Source organism: Arvicanthis niloticus, chromosome 30 (assembly GCF_011762505.2).
Source record: "Arvicanthis niloticus isolate mArvNil1 chromosome 30, mArvNil1.pat.X, whole genome shotgun sequence".
Lineage (NCBI taxonomy): Eukaryota > Metazoa > Chordata > Mammalia > Rodentia > Muridae > Arvicanthis > Arvicanthis niloticus.
In genome coordinates, this window is record NC_133438.1 from 7366016 (window position 1) to 7390401 (window position 24386).

The 24386-nt window shown below is 44.5% G+C and overlaps 1 long non-coding RNA gene across 1 annotated transcript; it reads left to right on the forward strand.

The window, feature by feature from the left end:
- Window positions 1-930: 930 nt before the first annotated feature.
- On the forward strand, window positions 931-24361 carry LOC143440906 (uncharacterized). Its single transcript, XR_013108229.1, has 3 exons — window positions 931-1220; window positions 4297-4353; window positions 22035-24361. It is a non-coding gene; the product is annotated as an uncharacterized LOC143440906 (long non-coding RNA).
- Window positions 24362-24386: the final 25 nt, after the last annotated feature.

The window sequence follows — 24386 nt, forward strand, 5'->3', positions numbered from 1 at the left end:
AGCTAGGGTGAACACTGTATCACTGAGCTCTTTCCCTAGCCCAGTTTGCAAACATTTGAAGAGTGAGTCACAGGGTGTAATTTGGGGGCAATGTAACCCTTGGCTTCCCAGGTCTGTGTAACTTATAATTGTGTATGTGCTACTGGTTCAGTGTTTACCCACTTTTTAGGACAGAACCCCCCATCCAAATGTCCCCAACTCATCTGTCTAAACTCCACCTCCCCAGTTGCCTGGCAACAGCCAGGTATGCTCCTCCCCACAGTTACCTGGCAACCGCCAGGTAGGCCTGATCCACTATAAAAGGGGCTGCTTGCCCCCTCCTCACTCTCTTGCTCTCTTACTCTTACTCTTACTCTCTTACTCTCTCTCTTACCCTCTTGCCTCTCTGTCCCCTCCCCCACCTTCCTCTCTCTCCACATGGTCATGGCCGGCCTCTACTTCTACTTCTCTCTTCTCTCTTCCACCTTCCTCTCCCCACCTTTGCCCTATCCCCTGAATAAACCTCCTCCCCCTTGGAACCGCGTGGTCTGGAGTGGTCTGTTCTGAACTGCGGACTTTTTCTTAAAACTAATACCATCACTATCACTCCCTGTCCAACAGGCTATGCTTGTGTTGTATGGGGCTAACTGCTTTGGAAGTGTTGCAGGACATGAAAAACCCCTCTCCAAACTCATGCCAACTTCCAAATAAACTGAGTCCCCTTGATAGAAGCAGTCTTGTGTGGTTTAGCACGACAGTGAATGTGAATAGAGCCATTCATTGTGCATACACGGGCTGCTTTTGGCAGGGGTGCAAAGGGTGAGGAAAGCAAATAACAAGCACAGAGTTACTTATTCCATGGAGGAAAAACTTATTGCCCAACCCATGATGGAAGAGGTCCAATGTAATCCTCAGCAGACTGGGCATTTGGCTGGCCTTCCTAGTAAACTGTGCTTTCATGGGGACCCCAGCAAGTGTTGCTGCCATCAGCAAGGTGGACATTCATTGACGATGTGACTGGCTAAGACTGGTGAGATAAATCCATCATGGTCCACCATAGCCATTTTTGCTTAGGGGCTCACTGAGCAAGCTCTGAAGTATCCAGAGAAGGGCTGACCAAGAGGCACCAAGCAGCTTTCCGGTCTACCTACCATAGACATAGTAGAGGTGGTTACTGAAGAGTTGATGAGATACAAACTAGGAGGCAGTTTTCATTCCACAACTTCTACGCCGCCTACTATGTAAGTTTTATTTTCTAGACTAACCATCAAATCTTTTTCTGTCTTATGATTCAACGAAAAGAATATTTTTATGCTTGTGTGTGTGCTTGCATGAATTTATGTACACTACATGCATCTCTTAGAGGCCAGAAAGTAGTGTCAGATACCTTACATGTCAATGGATGGTTGTGAGCTATTGTATGGGTGCTAGGACCTGAACTCAGATTATCTAGAAGAGCAAGGTTTTGTTATCCCAGGCTGGCCTCAAACTCAGAGAGACCCATCTTCCTCTGCCTGCTGAGTCCTGGGATTAATGGAATCCCCAGCCACCACTGGCTGTGTGAGATGCTATTTTATTTAACAAAGGAAAAAACTGAAGGCTTTGCAGTTAATTGCACTTACTGCTCTTGCAGAGAACCTGCTTTCAGTTCCTAGCACCCACAACTGGTGATCACAATCAACTGTAACTCTCACTCCAGGAGATCTGATGCCTCTTCTGGACTTCAGGGACTTTGCACACACACACACACACACACACACACATACACACACACACACAAATTTTTTTAAAACGATAAAAACAAATCTTTACAAATTAGCTTCCCATTTCCTTTGACCCCATGCCATGAGGATGCTTGGTAGCTCCTGACCTCAGTGACCTACGGCCTACTGTCCAAAAGAGTCAAGTATCAGCTACCTTTGCAGAGTCCCACCACACAAACCACTTCCTTCTCTTTGGTTTCTTTGATCTTCCAAAAGAGCGCTTTCTTTTCTTCTTCCTCTTCTACAGAGTTTTCTACAACAGGGCTCTGTGCAGCCCTGGTTGTCTTGAAACTCACTAGTAGACCAGGCTGGCCTCGAACTCGGAGATCTGCCTGCCTCTGCCTCCTGAGTGCTAGGGTTGAATACCTGAGCCACCACTGCCTGGTTCAAAATTGCTTTCTTATTTTTCACCTGAAACTCCTAGTTCCTCAGCCTTCTCCTTTTCCCTTCACTTTTCCCTTACTTGGGTAAGGATCCAAAGTCCTTGATTTCAGATGACATGTTTACTCTGTCAAGGTATTTCCATCCCTCTGTTGTCTCCAGTTCTATGAGTTCTGTGGCTTCGCAATCTTTTTTGTGTCTGCTTGGCTTTGGTTCTTTAGCATTCTCTCTCTCTCTCTCTCTCTCTCTCTCTCTCTCTCTCTCTCTCTCTTTCTCTGTATGTGTGTGTGTATATGTTTGTGTGTGTGTTTGTGCATACGTGCATGCACGCGTGCACAGCCATGTGGGTACTAATGTGGAGCTTACAGGGCAACTTGCAGGGATCAGTTCTCTCCCTCTATTATGTAGGTCTCAGGATTTGAACTCAGGTCATCAAGCTTGCAGACAAATCCCTTTGCTAGCCAAACCATCTCCATGTACCATTGGTGTTTTTGAGAGAGGATTTTATGTAGCCCAAGCTAATCAAGAAATCACTACATAGCCTAGGATGACCTTGAACTCCAAATCCTCCTGCTTCCACCTCCTGAGTGCTGGAATTCTAAGTGAGTTCCACTCTCCCCAGATGTTTTGAAACAGGATCTTATTTTGTATCCTAGACTAGACTGGAACTCACTATCTACCCCAGGCTGGCTTTGAACTCATGGCAGTTCTCTTTTCTCAAGTTTTGGAACTACAGTCTTGGGCTATAATGCCCACCTCTATGGTTTAGATCTTAAATGTCCCACAAAGTTTCAGTATGGAAGGCTTGATCCCCTGATGGCACTATTTTGGGGAAGGTTCTAGAAACTTTGGAAGGTGGGAAGAGCTGAAGGAAATAGGTCACTATGTGCACATCTTTAGTGGTTATATACCAAATGTCCAATCCTTTCCCTTTTTCCTGTTCCCAGATCATCTTTTTTTTTTAAATATTTATTTAATGTATATGATTACACTGTTGTCTTCAGACACACCAGAAGAGGGCATTGGATCCCATTACAGATGGTCGTGAGCCATCATGTGGTTGCTGGGAATTGAACTCAGGACCTCAGGAAGAGCAATTAGTGCTCTTAACCACTGAGCCATCTCTCCAGCCCCCCAGATCATCTTGATATGAACTGCTTCAGCATGCCTTCTCTGCCATGGTGGACTGAACCCTCTGAAACCATAAGCCTTTCCTCATGTTGTTCTTTCAGGCATACCGATCATAGAAACAGGAAGTACCAAACACAGCCAGCATCACTCACTACTCTCAGGGTTTAGGACTACTGCTAAGTAAAATAAAGGTTTCTTGAACACCACTGCTGTGATACAATGATAGTCTGCCTTGTCTCCAAGACAGCTACGAGGGCACTGGGAATGTAGCATCCTGGATTTAATTCCCAGGACCACATCAGCCAGGCATCATGGTGCATGGCTATAATATCAGTCCTTAAGAAATGGAGGAAGGAGAATGAGCAGTTCAAAGTCAGTCTTGGCTACAAGGTGAGTTCAAGGCCAGCCTGGGCCACATGAGAATCTGTTTCAAAAGAGGGGGTATATAAGATGGATCATTGGATAAAGATGCTTGCCTCCAAGCCTGTTGATCTGAGTTGATCCCTGGGACCCACAGAGTGAAGGGAGAGAACCTGAACTGGCTCCTTCAAGTTATCCTCTGACCTTCAGTCTGACAATGTATGATATGCAGGGCCTGGCCTGTATGGTGGTACAAGCCTTTATTTCCCAGCACTCAGGATCTCTGAGTTTAAGGCCAACCTGGTTTACATAGTGAGTTCCAGGACAGCCAAAGCTACACAATGAGACCCTGTTTCAAACAAAATCAAAACCAAAGTGTGGCATGTACTTCTGTATGTGTACATATATAACAAATAAATAAAAGTAATTTTTAGTGTAATAAAGAACATTGGGAATATAGCTTAATGGCAGAGCACTTGTCTGGTAATCTGTGAGGCCTAAACTTTAATTTCCAAGACCAAGGGTGGGGAATATACTTGCTTCCTTACATGTTATGAGTCTGTAATCTATTTAAGGAAATATCTTTTCCAGTTGCCCAGTACCTCCCCTTTTGCTTTTACTGGTCTATTTTGCAACTTTCCAGAAATACCCATTGCATAATATCCATTATTTGTGTTTCCAGAACTATTCATGCACACGTATTCAAGGAGTGTAGGTGTCCATGTCAGAATATGCTGAGGTAAGATATTTTTTAAATATCTGTGATGGCTTTAGAAATGTCCGTTATAATATCAGGCATTTGAAGTCTTTGTTCAAGTCCCCAGTCTACATTCTTATAGAACTCAGGATTACTAACTCAGGGACTACACCACAATGGGCTGGACCTTCCCCTGTTAATCACTAATTAAGAGCATATGCAACAGGCCTTCCTATACCTAGATCTTACGGAGGCATTTTCTAAATTGAAGTTCTCGCCTCTGAGATGACTATAATTCCTGTCAAACTGACATGAAACTCAGCTGCCAGGAGAGGTGTGGCCTTGTCAGAGGACATATCTCACTGTGGTGGGGGCTGAGATAGTCTTGTCCTAGCTCTGCCAATTTACTCTCTTTGATTTACACTTGCTATTTAAAACTGTGGTCTGTAGGGGTTGGAGAGATGACTCAGCTGTTAAGAGCACTGACTGCTCTTCCAGAGGTCGTGAGTTCAATTCCCAGCAACCACATGATAGCTCACAACCATCTGTAATGGGATCCAATTCCCTTTTCTGGTGTGTCTGAAGACAGCGGCAGTGTATTCATATACCTAAAATAAATAAATTTTTTAAAAAAAAAATATGCTGTCTTTCTAGGGAAAAGTAGTGGTTTTGTTGGAACAGGGAGGATTAGCTAGGACTTATTGCATAGCCATAACCTATTGGTAGAAATCTGTATAATTATTATCAAGATGAAGTTATAATTTCTTAAATGGTACAAAATTTACTTTGATTTCAAATTTTAAAAAAAAAATGATATTTAAGCTTTCTGTTCCTGCCGCTGGACACTGTGCCTACTGCTTGCCGCCATGCCTCCTCACTGTGGTGGAAATATCCCTCTGGAACCGTAAACCCAAATTTCTATAAGTTACATTTGGTTATGGTTTATCACAGTAATGGAACACAAACTAGGACATATTTTATGTTCATGGAATCAGGTCACATATGCCACAATACACTAGTTTGGGGTGGTTTTTTTCCCTGCTTTGGTTTTGTTTTTGTAACAGGGTTTCTCTGTGTAGCCTTGGCTGTCCTGGAGCTCTCTCTCTGTAGACCAGTCTGGCGTTGAACTCAGAAATCTGCCGGCCTCTGCCTCCCGAGTGCTGGGATTAAAGGTATGTGCTGCCACTGGCTAGCTACAACACACATTTAAGGAAATAGTATACTGTTACATTTAAAATAAAAATATTAGACTAGGCATGTGGTGCAGTCCTTTAATCCCAGCACCTAGGAGGCAGAGGCAGGAGGATCTCTGTGACTTTGAAGCCAGCCTGGTCTACATAGTGAGTTTCTGGACTGCCAGGGCTACTTAGAGAGACTCTGTCTCTACATACACATACACACACACACACATACATACATACATACATACATACATACATACATACATTTACATAAAAATATTTACTAGCATATTTATGACATTCCAGCACTTGGTAGGTAGCAACAGGAGGATCTCTGTGAGTTTGAGACCAGTCTGGTCTACATAGTGAGTTCTAGGACAGCTGGGACTACATAAAGAGACCTCTCAAAAATAAATACATAAATAAATAATATTTAGCTGGATGTTGTAGTAGTCAGCATATCCCAGCACTTGGGATGTAGAGACAAGACCATCAGGAATTCAAGGTCATCCTCAACTGAATAATGAGTTCAGGGCTAGCCTGGGATTCATGACATGCTGGGGGCAGCAGAGAAAGCATAAATATGTTAAGTGAAGATAAAATACTGAGAAGAGGCATATTCTTTTATATGGTTCTCAATGCCTCAGACTCATGGACTGGCAAAGCCGTCCCCCAGGGTGAGCCTCAGAGTTGTGGCAAAGCTTTCCTCTGTTCTTATTGTGAATGCTGTCAGTGTGTACAAAAACTAGCAGCTGCAGATTCCTCTCAGAATGACTGCAACCTGAAACTGCCCCTTAGAAGAGACCTGTTACCAGTATTAGCTAACTCCTCCTGGGCTGAACATTATTAGTGTACTGGGTTTCAGGTTGTTGGTTAATTTATGCCGAACCATAAGATCAAGAACAGCCCACTCACCCCATCATTTCTGTGTGTGTGGCTGTCCTTTCTTCAGTCCCTTGTCACCCCCAGTCATGTCAAATCCGGAAATCACAAAGGATGCAGTGAGATCCAGTCTCAAAACACCAAAAGAGTCAGGCGGGATGGCATATATCTTTACACCCAGCACTTTGGAGACAGAAGCAATCTTGAGGCCAGCCACGTCGATATAGTACTTCCAGGTCAGCCAAACCTACATAACGAGATCTTGGCTCAAAAAATCTCATAAGAAAGAAAAACAACAACAAAAGAACTCAAACTTCTGTACCTCTGTACTGTTTCGGTGAAAACATTTTCTATTAGTTTTTTTGTAGTTTTTCATGTATCTTTCCAGTTTTTAGATAAACCATAATTAAGTGATCACACGCATGTGCACGTGCACAAATATGGAGGGGAGGTTTGCTTGGACTCCCTGAGTAGCCTTGAACTTCTGACCCTCCAGCCTTCATCTCTGAAGTGTTGGTATCTATCACAGACTTGCACTACTATATCTGATCAGTCTGCCTACTTTTTTAAAAAGTTACATTTTAGGGGCTGGAAAGATGCCTCAGTGTTTAAGGGCACTCATTCTTGTAGAGGACCTGAGTTTAAGTGCCAGCACCCACATAGCAGTCACAACCATCTGTAACTCCAGATCCAGGGAATCCAACTCCCCCTCTCTGCCTCCAAGGGTACTGCATGCATGTTCACAGATAAATCCAGGCAAAACACCCATCCACATAAAATGAACAAATAAAGCCTTTTTAAATGATAGTTATTTGTTTATATCGTTGGGGAGAAGTAGACCAGAGCACAACCACAGAGGTCAGAGGACGACTTACAGTTTTTTCTCTCCTTCCACTAATTTGGGTCCTGGGGATCACACTCTTGGGTTGTCTTTCTTCACTGAAAGTGCTTTTATCAGCTGAGCCACCTCAGTGACCCAAATGTTCTCAATTTTCTCACAGTAAGGTGGTGTGTTCACCACAGGGTGAGGTAGTACCCAAGGAGGGGGCTCCCCTTCTCCTCAGAGAGGGAAGAGGGTAATGTGGGGGGGGGGGGAAATGTACATGTAGAACGGGGAGGAGAGGAGGGAGTAGGGATACAATCAGGATGTAAAGTAAATACGGAAATAAATGAAAAAAAAAAAGAATTGTGCCTTCATACTCCTTTTTATATGATGCCTTTTAAACTTAAGACTCTAACCTGAAATTTTTTCCTTTTATGCAAATATAATTTCCTGATTCTATTTTTAAGTCATTCACCTTGTCTGATGTGGTTCTGCAGAGTCACACCTGTAGTTTCAGCACTAAAGAGACTGGGGCAGAAGGATTGCTATACTGTTGCACCACTGTGTACCAGAGAAAGAGAAAGATGTATACATTATTGCATTATCTTAAAAACTTCTAAAGATTTAATTATTTTATTTTTTCTATGTGGATGAGTGCTTACCTGCCTGTATCTGTGTGCACCTTGTATATGCTTGGTACCCACAGAGGCTCCAAGAGGACATCAGATACTTCGGAACTGGATGGTTGTGAGCTACCATGTGGATGCTGGAAACTGAACCCGAGCCTTGTGCAGAGCAGCCAGTGCTCTTAATCCCTGGGCTACCTCTCAAGCCTCTTAATAATTTCTTTTCTTTTTTCTTTTTCTTTTTTTTCTTTTTTTTTTCTTTTTTTCTTTTTTTGCTTCCTTCCTTCCTTTTTTTTTTTTTTTTTTGTTGTTGTTGTTGTTGTTGTTTTTCGAGACAGGGTTTCTCTGTGTAGTCCTGGCTATCCTGGAACTCACTCTGTAGACCAGGCTGGCCTCGAACTCAGAAATCCGCCTGTCTCTGCCTCCCAAGTGCTGGGATTAAAGGCGTGCACCACCACGGCCTGGCTCGAGCCCCTTAATAATTTCATGGCATTAAGATATTTTATTAGATTTATTTGTGTTCAGGATGGAAACCATGAGCGTGTGGAAATCAGAGGAAAATCTGTGGGAGTCAGTTCTCTCTTGGTCCACCATGTGGATCCTGGGGGTTGAACTCAGGTAATAAAAGCTTAGCAGCAAGTGTCTTTATTCACTGAGCTATCTCAATGGCCTATTTTTTTAATTGTGTGTCTGTGTATGTATGACATGCTAGTTGTAGGACCATTTGTGAAAATGTCAGTTCTCTTCTTCCACCCGTTTATAAAGTCAGAGGTAGTGAGGTTTGGCTACAGTGACCATTACTCCTTCACTTGCTGAGCTGTCTCAGCAGCCCCTGTTACATTGTCTTAACTCTTCATTGTTTTTGTTTTGTTTTGTTTTGTTTTGTTTTGTTTTGTTTTGTTGAGACAGGGTTTCTCTGTGTAGCCCTGGCTGTCCTGGAACTCACTCTGTAGACCAGGCTGGCCTCTGCCTCCCAAGTGCTGGGGTTAAAGGTGTGTGCCACCACTGCCTGGCTTTAACTCTTCATTGTTAATGCAGTTCCCTCAACATGGAGGCTTGATTCGTTTCCAAGCTGATAAATGCATTTAGAAACTTTAGTAATCAAGTAGATTTCCTTCCTCCCCTGTCCCCCAATGCAGCCCACGCCTTCAAAACAGACACTTCATCCTCCTCGGTTTAAGGATGACATAGCTGCCATCTGTTAATCCAATCTGCATTGTGTGGAAGGGAGGCTCACTTTACCACATGAAAACCCCCCTCCCACTCCTCCAGGGGGAATTTCCCAGGGTCTCAGGAGGGCAAAGCAGCCATGGGGACTTGTGCCTATCCTGGCTCTTTGCAGATTATGAATTTGCAAACCAGGAAAGGGGAAATGAGCCCGAGGGTGCTGAGTAAATCACAAGAAGCCATGGGAAGGCTAGAATCAGGCCCAGGAATTTGTCAGAAAGCCAAGCGCAGACAGCCAAAGGAATGCTTCCTAAGTCAAGTTGCTGTCGCTGACAGCCTGCTTATGAGGCTGCCTGTCACCAGCAACTCTCTTCAGGATACCTAAGTGACACTGACCAATCATTCCTCACCCTGCTGCTGCTTTGAAACATTCCCAGACTTCTTTGCACCTTTCTTCTCTAATTGGTGTTGTGTGGATTATAGTTTGAGTGTCCCCCCCCCAACCCTCCCCCCAAAAAGACTCGTGCACTGAGGTCTTAGACCTGGGTGTGGCAGAGTTGAGAGGTGGTGAACTTTTAAGAGATTATTCATCTGGGACAATGTCTTCAGAGAAGATTAAAGTAGCTCTCGTGGCAGCTCGGCTCAGTTCCCCCAGAGTTATTGTGTGCCAAGGAGGAGGGGGATGGTCAGGTCTGTTGTTCCAGCACTCAGGAGGCTGAGGCAATAAGATCAGTAGATCAAGGTCAGTCTGAGCTACACAGCTGAGGTACATGAGACCTTGTCTCAAAAACAAACAGCAAATAAACAAACAGTAAGGAAAAAAAAAAACACTGTAAATTTTACAGCCGAATATTTGTGGTGTATGCCTTTATCCCAGAACTCTGGAGGCAGAGGGAGGTGAATATCTGTGAATTCCAGCCCAGACTGGTCTACAGAAGGGAGTTCCAGGACAGCCAGGGCAATACAGAGAAATCTTGTAAGGGTAGGGATAGTGGGAACCCTACAAGAATATGAAAGCCAGTATATGCAGACACGCTCAAAAAAAGCAAATCAAGGAACCAGAGAGATGGGTCAGCATTTAAGATCACTGGCTGTTTTTCTAGAGGACTGGGGTTTAATTTCCAGAACCCACAAGGCAGCTCATAGCTGTCTGCAACTCCTCTTCCAGAGGATCTGACACCCTCATCCAGACATATATGCAAGCAAACACTTAAAATATACATGTACAAATGCTCTCGGGGGAGCTCGTGCACATAAAATACATAAATAAATCTTTTTTAAAAAAAAAAGATAAAACAAAACAAGAACCCCCAAATACTAGAAGTTTCATTCTGCTCCTAAACACACTGAATTACTGTTGGGAAAGGAGGGGATGGGGTCTCAGTATGTGGTCTTAGCTGGCGAAGAATTGCCAGCCTTAAACTCACAGTGAACCAAGAAGTGCCTCAGCCTTCTGAGTCCTGGAATTACAGGTATTATTTACCCTTTTCCAGTTAAAAATTTGATATTTAAAAAACTTTTGACCAGTTGGGCATAGTGGCAGCAAGCACTTTTACCTGCTATGCCATTTTGCCAGCCCCAAAGTTTGACTTTTTAAAAATCTGAGACAGGGCTGGAGAGATGGCTCAGTGGTTAAGAGCACTGACCGCTCTTCCAGAGGTCCTGAGTACAATTCTCAGCAACCACATGGTGGCTCACAACCATCTATAATGGGATCTGATGCCCTCTTCTGGTCTGTCTGAAGGCAGCGACAATGTACTCACATACATGAAATTAAAAAAAAAAAAAAAAAAAAAAAAAAATCTCCAACAGAGTCTCAATACTTAGCCCTGTGTTGCATAACTCTGTAGTACACAACAGATTTTGATTTACATATACACTGTGGAGTGATCAGCTATTTCATGTATATATCATCTCATATACTAGTTTTTGTTTATTTACTTATTGGAGACAGGATCTCACTGTGCAGTTCTGCTTGGCCTGGAACTCTATATGTAGACCAAGCTGGCCTCAAAGTTACACTGGTTTGCCTGCCCCTTCCTCCCAAGTGCTAGGATCAAAAACACTCACCTGGCATATTTTATTTTATTTTATTTTATTTTATTTTATTTTATTTTATTTTATTGTATTGTATTATTTTTGAGGGACAGGGTTCCTTTGTGTAGCTAGCAGGTTGGCCTGGAGCTCTCACAGACCTTCCGGCTTCTACTTTCCAGAGTGCTGGAATTAAAGACTTCTGCCACCTCCCCACCCCCATCCCCACTAATTACAAGTTTCAAGAACACCAATCATTGTTATCAGCTACAGTTGCCCTGTTAGACTCTTAGGCTTTTTCTTCTCATCTGCTGCAATGAAACTTTGTGTTCTTTGAGCATCAGTGCCCACACTCCTCCCTCCTCCCTCTTCTGACCTGGGTGCCACCCTTTACTCTTAGCTTTCCTGAGCTGAGCTAGGTTTTCCTCTCTACATGTGAGTGGTTTGTTCTATGTCAAATTTATTTCAGTTACCATAAAGCCTTGCATAAAGTTTTCATTCATCTTGTGACATATGACAGGAACACAAGGCTGGACGTGTTGGCACATGCCTTTAATCCCAGCTCTTCTGAGGAAGAGGTGGAAGGATCTCTATGAGTTTAAGGCCAACCTGGTCTAATTAGTGAGTCTAGGACAGCCAGGGCTATGTAGAGAGGCATTGTCTAAAACAATCAAACAATCAAACAAATACACAAAGAACCTACAGCATGACAGGTACCACCCTCTCCTTCTTTCCTCCCTCCCTTCCTTCCTCTCTGTCCTGAGGATGGACTCCAAATCCTTACATACTCCAACCAAGAACTCAATCACTGGATTACATCGCTAGCCCAGCTGGGCTTTTTTTTTGGGGGGGGGGGTTGTTGTTGTTGTTAAAGCTGAATAGCTGATTAATAGTTCATGACAAATATATCTCTCATTTCTGTTATCCATTCGTCCATCGATGGGTACTAAGCTGAGATTAGGGTCTCCACAAACATAGGGTGCAGATGCCTCTTCCAAACACTGCCTTCATTTCCTTTGGATGTATACCCAGAAGTCGGATCGCTTCGTCATATGGTGGTTCTATTTTTAATTTCTTAAAGATTTTGAAATGATAACATTTAAGCCAAGAACTGAAGAATAACAAAAAAGCCAGCCATGGAAATATCTCAGGAAAGGCTGGGCATTCCAAACAGATGGCAGAGTTGATGTAAGTAAGGGTCCAGGATGCGGAAATCCAGAATGAAAAGCCCAGTGGTCAGTGTAATGGACTGCTGAGAGGAAAATATGACGAAAGGGGAAGCTGAATATAAAGCAGGCCAAGACATGAGAAGGAATCTGGCCTTCGTTCAAGTATAAAGGGAAGCAATCAGAGACAGGAAACAACACAATTCCAGTTCTGGTTTAAAAGATTTTTTTGTTGTTTTTTTGTTTTCTCAAGACAGAATTTCTCTGTGTAGCCCTGGCTGTCCCGAAACTCACTGTGTAGACCAGGCTGGCCTTAAGCTCAAGAGAATCACCTTCCTCTGCCTCCAAGTGCAGTAACCTCTAGGATGCAAGACTCTTGGATGTAGTAAAGCGATGAGTGTTAAGAAGGGAGACTGACGTGCTGGGGCATGGATGGGGGACACAGATGAGCTGGTGCTGGTGCTCTCTCATTCCTTTATCTGGAAGTTTCTACAGAAGGCTTTCTGCCTTGTTCGCACTGATGAAGCTCTGAAGAAAACAAAGTCCTTGTCCTGGCAGGCACAGGAAAGACTGATGACTGAGCCCTTTTCTTCTCTCTCTTCCCCTCCCCTTTTCTCTGCTCTCCTCCCCTCCTCTCTTGTCTCTTCTCTCCCCTCTCCCTTCTTTCTTATTTATTTCTTCATTTGCTTTTCTATTACTGGGATAAACACCAGGACCAAAAGCAACTTAGGGGCAGTGGTGGCGCACGCCTTTAATCCCAGCACTTGGGATGCAGAGGCAGGTAGATTTCTGAGTTCGAGGCCAGCACCCACCCACCCACCCCCAAAAAAAAAAAAAAAAAAAAAAAAAGCAACGTAGGGAGAAAAGTTTGGTTGGGTTGTCGAACACTTTCACAGCACAGTCCCTTATGAAGGGGAGCCAGAACTTGATGCAGAGACTGAAGAACACTGTTTACTCAGCCTGACTGCTTACATAACACAGACTAGGGATGACGCCACCTTCTATGGACCAGAACTTCTGGCTTTAATCCTCAATCAAGAAAACGTTATACAGATTTGCCTACAGCTCAGTTGGATGGAGATGTTTTCTCAACTGAAGACTCCTTCCTCTTTTCAGATGACCCTAGTTTATGTTAAATTGATACAAATTAACCAGTACCCTCTTCTTTCTTTCTTCTTTCCTTTCCCCCACGTGTTCTTGCCGGCTTCCTTTATCCCTTGAGGCTGATCTCAAGCTGAGTAGGTAGCTGTGCTCCTCTTCCTCTTCCTCTTCCTCCTCCTCTTCCTTTTCCTCTTTCTTCTCCTCCTCCTCTCCTTCCTCCTTTTCTTCCCGCTCTTCCTCCTTCAAACAGCACTTCTCTGTGTAGCCCTGGCTGTCCTGGAACTCACTCTGTAAAACAGGCTGGCCTTGAGCTCACAGAGATCGGCCTGCCTCTGTTTCCCGAGTGCTGGAATTAAAGGCCTGGGGCACCATACTCAGCTTGCTCTTCTTATCCTCCTGGTTCCGTGCTGAGTGCTAGCTTGCCTCCAGGTCAGGTCTATGCAAGGATGAGGATGGAAATGAGAGCCACCTTCATGCTGGACAAAGGCCTACCGGCTGAACTACAGGCCCTGCCCTGTTTGTTTTTCTCTGTTTGAAAAGTTTACTTCTCTGTGTCTGCATTCTGTAAACATGCATGACACAGATGTAGAAGTCAAAAGTCAGCTTTTAGGAGTTGCTTCTCTTTTCCTACCAGGCGGGTTCCAGGAGTGTTCGGAGCTAGACCATCAGTCTTGGTGACAGGAACCGTTACCCACTTGTCATCCTGCCAGCCCATCTGTCTCTTAGGTGTTTTTCTTAATGATTTACTTGTTTGCTTTTGAGACAGGATCTTGCCATGTACCATTTTTCTGACCTACTACTCACTATGTAGCCCAGGCTAGCCTAGAAGACAATCCTACCTTAGCCTTCCAAGTGCTGCAGTGATAGGTGTATGCCACTCAGCCTGGCCTGACTAACCATACAGTGTTCACGCTACAACGAATATCAACTCATGAGAAACAATTTTGTGAGAAACTAGCTCGTGTTGGGAATTCTGAGGTTTAGCTAATTAGATTAGAACAGAAAATACATCAGTCAAGTTTCAACCAGAGAACCAGATATGGCGGCACACAGCTACACACCGGTGCTTACGAAACCGAGGCAGGGGAATCTGGAGTTCCAGGCCAGCCTGAACTACAGAGTGAGCCCCGTTTCAAAATAAGGAATTAAAAAGAGAGCTGAGGAGATAGCTCGGTGCTAGATCCCCGACCTAGAATCCTCCAGTAAGGGGCTGTGGATGTGCCTCAGCAAATTTTAGCTTAAAACCTGACAGGAGGGTCCTGGTGGGGTTCACTGGTAAAGAACCTGCTTAGAATTCACCAGTGAGGATTTGGGGGCATGGCTCAGTGTTCTATTGTTGGCTTAATATTTACTAGCAAAAGATAGGGAATGTAGCTTAGTGATAGATCTCTTAACTATAATTTACCATAGAGATGCCAAGGGCGTGGCTCAGGGGTAGATCCTCTTGCCTAGCATCCATCAGTGAATAGCTTGGGGCCTGCATTGCTGGTAGACCATTTGCCTAGAATTCGTGAACCCTGATTTCCATTTCCGGTGTGCACACACACACACAGCTAGAAAGGAAGAAAGAAGCCAGGCATTCGTTACGGCATACACTTTTATTCCTAACACTTGAGAGGCACAAGCAGGTGGATCTCTGTGAGTCTGAGGCTAGCCTGGTCTACTTATCCAGTTCCAGGACAGCCAGGACTGCTATACAGATAAATCCTGTCTCAAAAATAAAACAAACAACAAAACAAAAAAAAAAGATCCTATCTCAAATAAATAAATAAATAAATAAATACAACAATAATAACAGAGAGGAAAGGAGGAAGGTTGCTTCAGTAGAGTCAGACACGGTTGACTGTGTACACTTGTAATTTGACCTCTCAACAGTTAAGGCCAGGGGGACATATTTCCAGACTTCCAGACCAGCTCTGGTTACATAGCCAGATAGCATCTCAAAGAAAAAAACTCTTTTTCCTGCCTCTTCTCCTCCTCTTTTTCCTTCCTTGAAACAGGGTCTTACTACATAGTTCAGACTAACCTCAAACTCACTATGTAGCCAGATGTGGTGGTGCACACATTTAATCCCAGCATTCAGGAAGTAGAGGCAGGCAGATCTCAGATTTCCAGTCTAGTCCATTATACATCGAAGTTTCCAGTCTAGCCAGGATCGGATAGGGGCAAAAATTCATCATTTACTGGCTGGCCTTGAACTCTTCATGATCCTTCTACTACAGCCTCCAGAGCTCTGGGATTGCAGGCATGAACAACGCCCAACTTTGTTTATCCTTCCTTATTTTCACAGATTTAATGAGCCCTGAGGCAGAGCTCTGGCAGACAAACAGTTAAATGGTTTCTGCTCGTTAAATTCTTCAGTCACTGAACAGTCCTATGAGGTCCATGTTATATAATAAATCACAATGAGGAAAAAATAGAAATAATGAGACACAGATATGGTTTCATCTGTGGTCCCCCCCACTTCACATCCATTTCTTTGCAGCCGGTCGAATTGCCTTCGTGTTGCGTTCGGTTTCACACGTGGGAAGCACATGTGAAGATGACGTAGCCAGCTCCCATAAAGGCTCCCATAACCCACACAGCCTAACCCCATAAGAACTCTCACAGTCTTCGTGAGGCAAAGTGCTACCACATCTAATGTTATGTCAGCTTGACACAGGCTAGAGTTATCTTAGAGGAGGGAATCCCAATTAAGAAAATGTCTCTCCGTAAGATCTGGCTGCCAGCAAACCTGTCAAACTTCTGTTTTTTTAAATTAGTAATTAATGTGGGAAGGCCCAGCCCACTGTGAATGGTGTCATTCTTAGGCTGATGGTCCTGGGTTCTATAAGAAAGCAGGCTGAGCAAACCTCTCCATGGCCTCTGAATCAGGTAGGACCCTGCCTCCAGGGCCCTGACCTATTGGAGTTCCTGTCCTGACTTCCTTCAGTGATAGACGATGACATAGAAGCCTGAACCTTTCCTCCCCAACTGGCTTTTGGTAGTGGTATTTCTTCATAACAGCGGTAACCCAGACTAAGACACTGTATGTAGCTGCATGCATGTATGTGAAGCATATGCATGCAGGTGTTTGGGGAGGGCACAAAATGGTGTCTGATGCCCTAGAACTGAAATTAGAGTTGATCATGAGCCACCTGACATGGATGTTAAGAATCAAACCCAAGGAGCAAGTGCTCTTAACTGCTATTGGCTTAAAAGTTCATGACCAGCCTGGACTACAAAGTGAGTTCTAGGCTAGCCAAGGCTGCAGAGTGTCTCAAAGAACAAAACAAAACAAGCCCACCAAAAACCCAAGACATAGTCATCACTCACAGTTCCCAGGAGGAACAGTGACATTAGGCCCTGTAGGGTTCCCTGAGGCAGCATTTACGCAAGTCAAGAGACAGAGGGAGGGGCTGGAGAGAGCTGGGCTAATCTGTTATAAACACTGGCTGCTCTTCCAGAGGACCCAGGTTTGATTCCCAGCACCCAAGTGGTAGCTCACAATCATCTGTAGCTCCAGTTCCAGAGGATCTGACATCCTCACACAGACATACATGCAGGCAAAATAACAATTCATGTGAAATGTAAAGAGAGAGAGAGAGAGAGAGAGAGAGAGAGAGAGAGAGAGAGAGAGAACAGGGGAAGCTGTGGGTGTAGGCAAGAAGGTGTATTTGGACTGCGAAGGAAAGCCAAGCAAGAGATTTAGGATCAACTTGTATGAATTACTTCAGAGAGCTCAGCAGGGTGATGGCATTCCTGGCCCTCTGGGACCTGCCCTGGGGTGCCAGCAACCTTGGGTAGGAGAGCCTAGTGGAGCAGGTGTCACTTGGCATAGACTCTGTCTGGGTTGTGTAACCTGTAGAGAAATAATTACCCTTTCCCTCTGGCAAGCTGTTTACCACACATAGAAATTTCTTAGCTCTGGGAGGGGCAGAACAAGAACCCCAAGTGTCAGAAATCAGAAGTACAGAGCCAGGCCGGGCTTAGTGGTATACACTTTTAAAATCCTAGTACTTGGGAGGCACATGCAGGTGGATCTCTGTGAATTCAAGGCCAGCCTGCTCTAACATAGTGAGTTCCAGGACAGCCAAAACTTCACAAAAGAGAAATCTTCTCTCAAATTGCCACCCCCCAAAAGTGAAGAGAGGATTACAGAGATGGAGTTAGGAAGCTCAGGAGTTCGAATCCCTGTGGTTTCACTTGGGACCTCAGTTTTGGCAGCAGGTGCCTTTACCCTCTGTGCCATTTTGCTGAGGCTAGCTCTACAAGTTCCCTACAGCTCTACGGTAAAACCCTCGCCTAGCATTTTAAAAGCCTTAGGTTAAATTCCCTGAACCAAAGAGGGTTGGGGAAGGAATCAGAACAAACCCGGGGAAGCAGTACATTCCTGTAAACCCAGCACTCTGGGGGTCAAGACAGATGGTAAAAATAAGGTTTGTCTGGGCTACATTGTGAGTTCCCCATTTCCAACAAAAACAACAGCATATGTTTAAAACAAGAATAGCCTAGATGGTGGTGGCACAGGCCTTTAATTCCAGCATTCTGGAGGCAGAGAGAGACAGATCTCTGAATTCAAGGCCAGATTGGGCTATAGAGTGAGTTCCAGGACAGCCAATGCTACACAGACAAACCCTGTCTTGGGAAAAAAAAAAAAAAAAAAAAGCTTAATATGTTACTATGTTACACCAGCTGCAGTGGGTTGAGACTCTTTGGGTAGGAATCAGGGATATTAGTGATAGATACTGAGATGAGGTCCAGATGATTTTACTAAACATCCAGGCAGCTCTAACAACCAAGAATTGCCCAGACTATTTCAGCTATGCCAGGAACTAAATTGACATTAATTTTCCGCAGCCGATTTATTGCAATAGTTTCCTAATTCAGTAGACTTTTCTTCAGCTTCTTGTTCTGAAGAACAAGAGATGATATCATCTGCTGGATGCTCTGGGGCCTTGGAAACAGCCTCCAGCCCATGTCACTGCTGACTCAATTTCTCCTTCTCCCAGATGTGCTTCGGCGGGGAGAGTGCCCGCCCAGCATGTTTGAAGCCTGGCATTCCCAACACCAAATAAACCGATTGTGTGGTTTTCTCTCTAGAATCCCAGTGTTTGGAAGGTGGAGGCAGGAAGATCAGAAGGTCAAGGTCATCCTTGGCTGTAATGGGTTTGAGGCCAGCCTAGAAGATGTGAGACCTCCTCTAAAGGGGGACTGGATAGATCCCTCAGCCAATGAGGAGCTTGAGTGTTGCTCTTCTAGACAAGTTTAATTTCCAGCACCTACATAAGGTGGTGGCTCGCAACTGCTAGTAATTACAGCTCCAGAAAACTCAATGCCCTCTTCTGGCCTCTTCTGGGCAACTCCTTCCATACATATGAATGTAAAAACTATAAATAAACGAGGGTTGGAGACTTGGCTCAGTGCTTAAGAGCACTTGTTCTTGAGAAGGACTGGGTTTAATTCCCAGCATGCACATGGAGGCTCATGATTTTCTTAGGCACTAGATACAGGTGTAGGCAAAGCACTCATATGAATAAAATTAATCTAGAAGAAAACTATTAACAAACAACTCTCGCCGGGCGGTGGTGGCGCACGCCTTTAATCCCAGCACTTGGGAGGCAGAGGCAGGTGGATTTCTGAGTTCGAGGCCAGCCTGGTCTACAGAGTGAGTTCCAGGACAGCCAGGGCTACACAGAGAAACCCTGTCTCGAAAAACCAAAAAAAAAAAAAAAAAAAAAAAAAAACCAACTCTCTTAAAAAAAAAAAAAAAAGGGGGTCAGTTAGATGACCAGGTGGATAAAGACACCAAGCTTGATGACCCAAGTTCGATACTTGGGACCTACATGGTGGTGAGAGAGAACTGATTTCTACAGGTTTTCTTCTAGCCTTCATGTGTATGACACGGTATGTGTATAACCACACCTCTACATATAAATAAATACATGATTAACAAAAAAGACTCCATTTATACCCTTCCCCCACTCTCCTCTTCTCAATCCTTCCCTTCCTCCCCTCTCTCCTTAACTACAAATATTGAATGTCTGTCAGTGCCTCTGTCATCTAGTAGTATTGAATATCCCCTGAGATTTTGTTTCATGGTACAATTGCTTCACAAATATTTGCTAAGTAGCATTTGGTAGAATGTCTTTGGTTGTGATTAAAAAAAAAATTATTTAGACAGGGTCTCCCTGCGTGGACCAGAGCAGCCTTCTGCCTCTGCTTCCCTAGTCCTGCCATTACTGGTGGGCTTATCCTCTTGGTGCTAAGAATCCTATGCACGAGCCCTTATGGGTTCATGTCTCTGAGTGGTTATGCATGAACTCTTAATTTCCAAAAGTTCTGGCTGACCTTGTGAACTGGCTTTATACGCTACAGCTAATTACTGGCTCGTAGAAATTAAGCACACACCCCCTTCCCCTCAGAAAACAATGATCTTTTAAATCTTGCATTTGATTGTGTTTTATTGAGGTCTCCACACTACTCTTATTATTTCACCAACTAACACCTTTGTTCCTTAAGATGATTTCTGTTTATTCTTATTTCCTAACTGCACCCAGGGGTGGTGAGTCACTTAGTGGTTTATGGGCAACATTTTTAAGAGGTCCACTTCCTCTTTTAAGGCTTGGTTTCTGTGCTTTTTCTCTTCTATCGCCCTCTACTGACTTCCAAAATCCTCTGCAGGTCAGCGGCCAGCTGGGTTTGGTCCTCCAGACAGAAATCAGGCCTACAAAGCCCAGAGAGATTGACTCCCTTGGTGAAGTTCTGTCCTCACAGGAAAGCCTGGGTTTGATCCCAGCACCTCATAAGCCTGGTCTACATAGTGAGTTCCAAGACAACATCAAAATCATTTGCCTGAGCAGAGGTAGCTTCAATTCGATTGCATGAAAAGGATCCTCATAATGTGATGGTGATGTTTATTTATTCCTTTTTCTGACACTGGGGAGTCAAAACTATGGTTTTATGCTTGAAAGGCAAACACTCTATCAAATGAGCTTTGTTTACAGCTCTTATTTATTTACTTGTGTATTTATCTACTTATTTAGAGACAGAGCCTCTCTAAGTAGCCTCACTATATAAAGCAGGCTGGCCTCAAACTCACAGACATCCACCAGCTTTCGAATTACATTAAGGTTTTGGAGACCCAGTGAGGTTTTGGGAGTTACTAACAGGAGTGTGAGTGAGGGATACTTAAAGAAACAGGAAAGCTGGGCGGTGGTGGCACACGCCTTTAATCCCAGCACTTGGGAGGCAGAGGCAGGCGGATTTCTGAGTTCGAGGCCAGCCTGGTCTACCGAGTGAGTTCCAGGACAAGGCTATACAGAGAAACCCTGTCTCGAAAAACCAAAAGAAAAAAAAAAAAAAAAGAAACAGGAAAGACTCAAAGGCAGCTGAATCAGCAAAACAGCCCCCTCCAACATGGGTGCTAACCCTGGAGTTCTCTGCAGGACTTTCAACTGGCTAAAAAAGTTGACAGGCCAGAGAGTCGTGGGCAGGCAATTGGCTCCCTTGGGCACTAGGTATGCCTTTGATGCATAGACATAACATGCAAGCAAAACATTCATATACATAAAATAAAGTAATAAACATTTTGGTTTTTTACTTTACAAGTTTATGTTTTATTAGCATTATTGTTTTTTTACTTATTCACTTTATATCCCACTCGCTGTCCCCCTCCCAGTCACACCCACCCACAATACTTCCCTCCATCCCCCCCACTTCTCCTCTGAGTGGGTGAGGGCCCCTGGGTATCCCCCACACTGGCCCATCAAGTCTCTGTGGGGCTAGGCGCATCCTGCCAGACAAGGCAGCCCAGTTAAAACATATTCCACATACAGGCAACAGCTCTTGGGAGATAGCCTTCGCTCCAGTTGTTTGGGACCCACATGAAGACCAAGCTGCACATTTGTTACGTATATGCGGAGAAGCCTAGGTCTATCCCGTGTCTGTTCTTTGGTGGGTGGTTCTGACTCTGAGAGATCCAAAGATTCAGGTTAGTTGACTCTGTTGGTCTTCCTGTGGAGTTCCTACCCCCTTCTGGGCCCTCAACCCTTTCTCCTATTCTTCCATAAGAGTCCCTAAGCTCCTTCTGCTGTTTGGCTGTGGTGTCTACATCAGTGTGACTCAGCTGCTGGGTGGAGCCTCTCAGAGGACAGCCACGCTAGACGCTTTTCTGTAAGCATAACAGAGTATCATTAATAGTATCAGGGATTAGTGCTTGTCCATGGGATGGGCCTCAAGCTGTTCTGGTTATTGGTTGGCCATTCTCTCTGTCTCTGCTCCATCCCTTGTCCCTGCATTTCTTGTATACAGGATAAATTTTGGGTGAAAAGTTTTATGGGTTTATTTGTTTTTTATTTGTCTTTTGTTTTGTGAGATAGAGTTTCTCTGTGTAATAGTCCTGGCTGTCCTTGAACTTGCTTTGTAGACCAAGCTTGCTTGGAGCTCACAGAGATCCACCTGCTTCTGCCTCCTGGGTGCTGGAAGTAAAGGTGTGTGCCACCACGCCTGGCTATATTTTTAATAATTTTAAAAAGAGTGGATACTGACTGGTCTTGCAGAGGACCAAAACCCACATAGGACAGCTGACAAGTGTGTTTATACTCCAACTCCAGGGATTTAGTGCCCTCTTCTGGCCTTTCCTTGCCACTACACTCACAAACTCATACTCAGACCCTAAAGACCTACGTGAATACACATACTTTAAATAAAAATAAATCCTTTAAGAAATGGGTCAAAGGCTCTCTGCTCCTCCCTGTTCCAGAGACAGCCGCATCTTCTTGTACAGTGCCAGCCTCATCCAGTAGACAAAATGGTGAAGGTCCGTGTGAACGGGATTTGGTTGTATTGAGCGCCTGGTTACCAGGGGCTGCCTTCTGCTCTGCATCTGGCAAAGTGAAAATTGTTGCCATCAATGACTCCTTCATTGACCTCAACTACATGGTCTACATGTTCCAGTATGATTCCACCCATGGCAAATTCAATGGCACAGTCAAGGCTGAGAATGGGAAGCTTGTCATCAACTGGAAGCCCATCACCATCTTCCAGGAGTGAGATCCCACTAACATCAAATGGGGTGATGCTGGTGCTGAGTATGTTGTGGAGTCTATTGGCGTCTTCACCACCATGGAGAAGGCCGGGGCCCACTTGAAGGGTGGGGCCAAAAGGGTCATCATCTTCACCCCTTCTGCTGATGCCCCCATGTTTGTGATGGGTGTGAACCACAAGAAATATGACAACTCACTCAAGATTGTTAGCAATGCCTCCTGCACCAACAACTACTTAGCCCCCCTGGCCAAGGTCATCCATGACAACTTTGGCATTGTGGAAGGGCTCATGACCACGGTTCATGCCATCACTGCCACTCAGAAGACTGTGTATGGTCCCTCTAGAAAGCTGTGGCATGATGGCCATGGGGCTACCCAGAACATCATCCCTGCATCCACTAGTGCTGCCAAGGCTGTGGGCAAGGTCATCCCAGAGCTGAATGGGAAGCTCACTGGCATGGCCTCCCGTGTTCCTATCCCCAGTTGTTGTGGATCTGACATGTCACCTGGAGAAACCTGCCAAGTATAATGACAACAAGAAAGTGGTGAAGCAGGCATCCGAGGGCCCACTGAAGGGCAGCCTGGGCTACACTGAGGACCAGGTTGTCTCCTGTGACTTCAACAGCAACTCCCACTCTTCCACCTTTGGTGCTGGATCTGGCATTGCTCTCAATGACAACTTTGTGAAGCTCATTCCTGGTATGACAATGAATACGGCTACAGCAACAGGGTTGGGGACCTCATGGACTACATGGCCTCCAGGGAGTAAGAAACCCTGGACCACCAACCCCAACAAGGACACTGAGAGCAAGAGAGAGGCCCTCAGTTGCTGAGGAGTCCCTGTCCCCAACACGGAGCATCTCCTCACAATTTCCATCCCAGACCCCCCATAATAACAGGAGGGGCCTCGGGAGCCCTCCCTACTCTTAAATACCATCAATAAACGTTCGCTGCATCCCCCTGCCCCCCCCCCCAAAAAAAAAGGAAAAAAAAAGAAATGTATCAAGGAACTGAACAAAGAGTTCTCAGAAGAAGAAATACAAACGGACAATGATTTTTTTTTAATGTTCAGTTTCCTTAACCATTGGGGAAAATGCAAAGTAAAACTACTTTGGTATTTCATCTCACCCCAGTCAGAATGGCTATCACCTAAACAAACAAACAAATGAATGAGTGGATGGATGGGTGAATAGATGGATGGAAAAATGACAGCCAATGCTGGTGAAGAATGTGGGGAAGGAGAGCGCTTATTTACTGGTGGAAGTGTAAACTGTGCAGCCACTACGTAAATCAGTCTAGAGGCTTCTTATAAAAATAAAATTATGACAGAACACAGCGATAACACTCCTAGCTGTGTACTCAAAAGATTTGGGAACTGAATTATGGTGCTGAGTTAAGATCCCACAGGGTTTTTAAACCCAAATCCACAAACATCTGTGCCAAGTTATTTCACCGATCAGGATTTAGGAATAGAGGATTTTCTTGGGAACATGTCTTTGTTGTACATTTATCCTGCTCCCATTGGTTGGTGTATTTAACCAACAAGGAGGATTTGTCTAATATTCATGTCTACACTTGTCTCCCAGGATGGGACCTGTCTAACATTCATGTCTTAACTTGCCAACCAGGATGTCAGTTACCCACTTACATGTTTCTTTCCACCAAGTAGAATATCGGTTCCCAGGGAGATCTTGAGAACTTAAACTTTACTTGATCACTATTCAAAATAGAAGTCTTATTCCAAATAGTTTCTTCTATTGATGCTGGTGTCTCTTTTATGTTGGGGTCCATCCCATGGACAGCTTATAAAAGCTTATACATAGGTGCAGGAAATGCTGTTGGGTGGTGGGCTTGGGTCCAAGCTTACTGTAGGTAACTATACAAAACAGCTCTGCTGATTTCTACCAAGACTGGTTTCCAAGAGCACAGAATATAACAAAATATGTAATCAATCTTGGCATTAGAAAGCTTCTTAGTGCCGGGCAGTGGTGGCGCACGCCTTTAATCCCAGCACTTGGGAGGCAGAGGCAGGCAGATTTCTGAGTTCAAGGCCAGCCTGGTCTACAGAG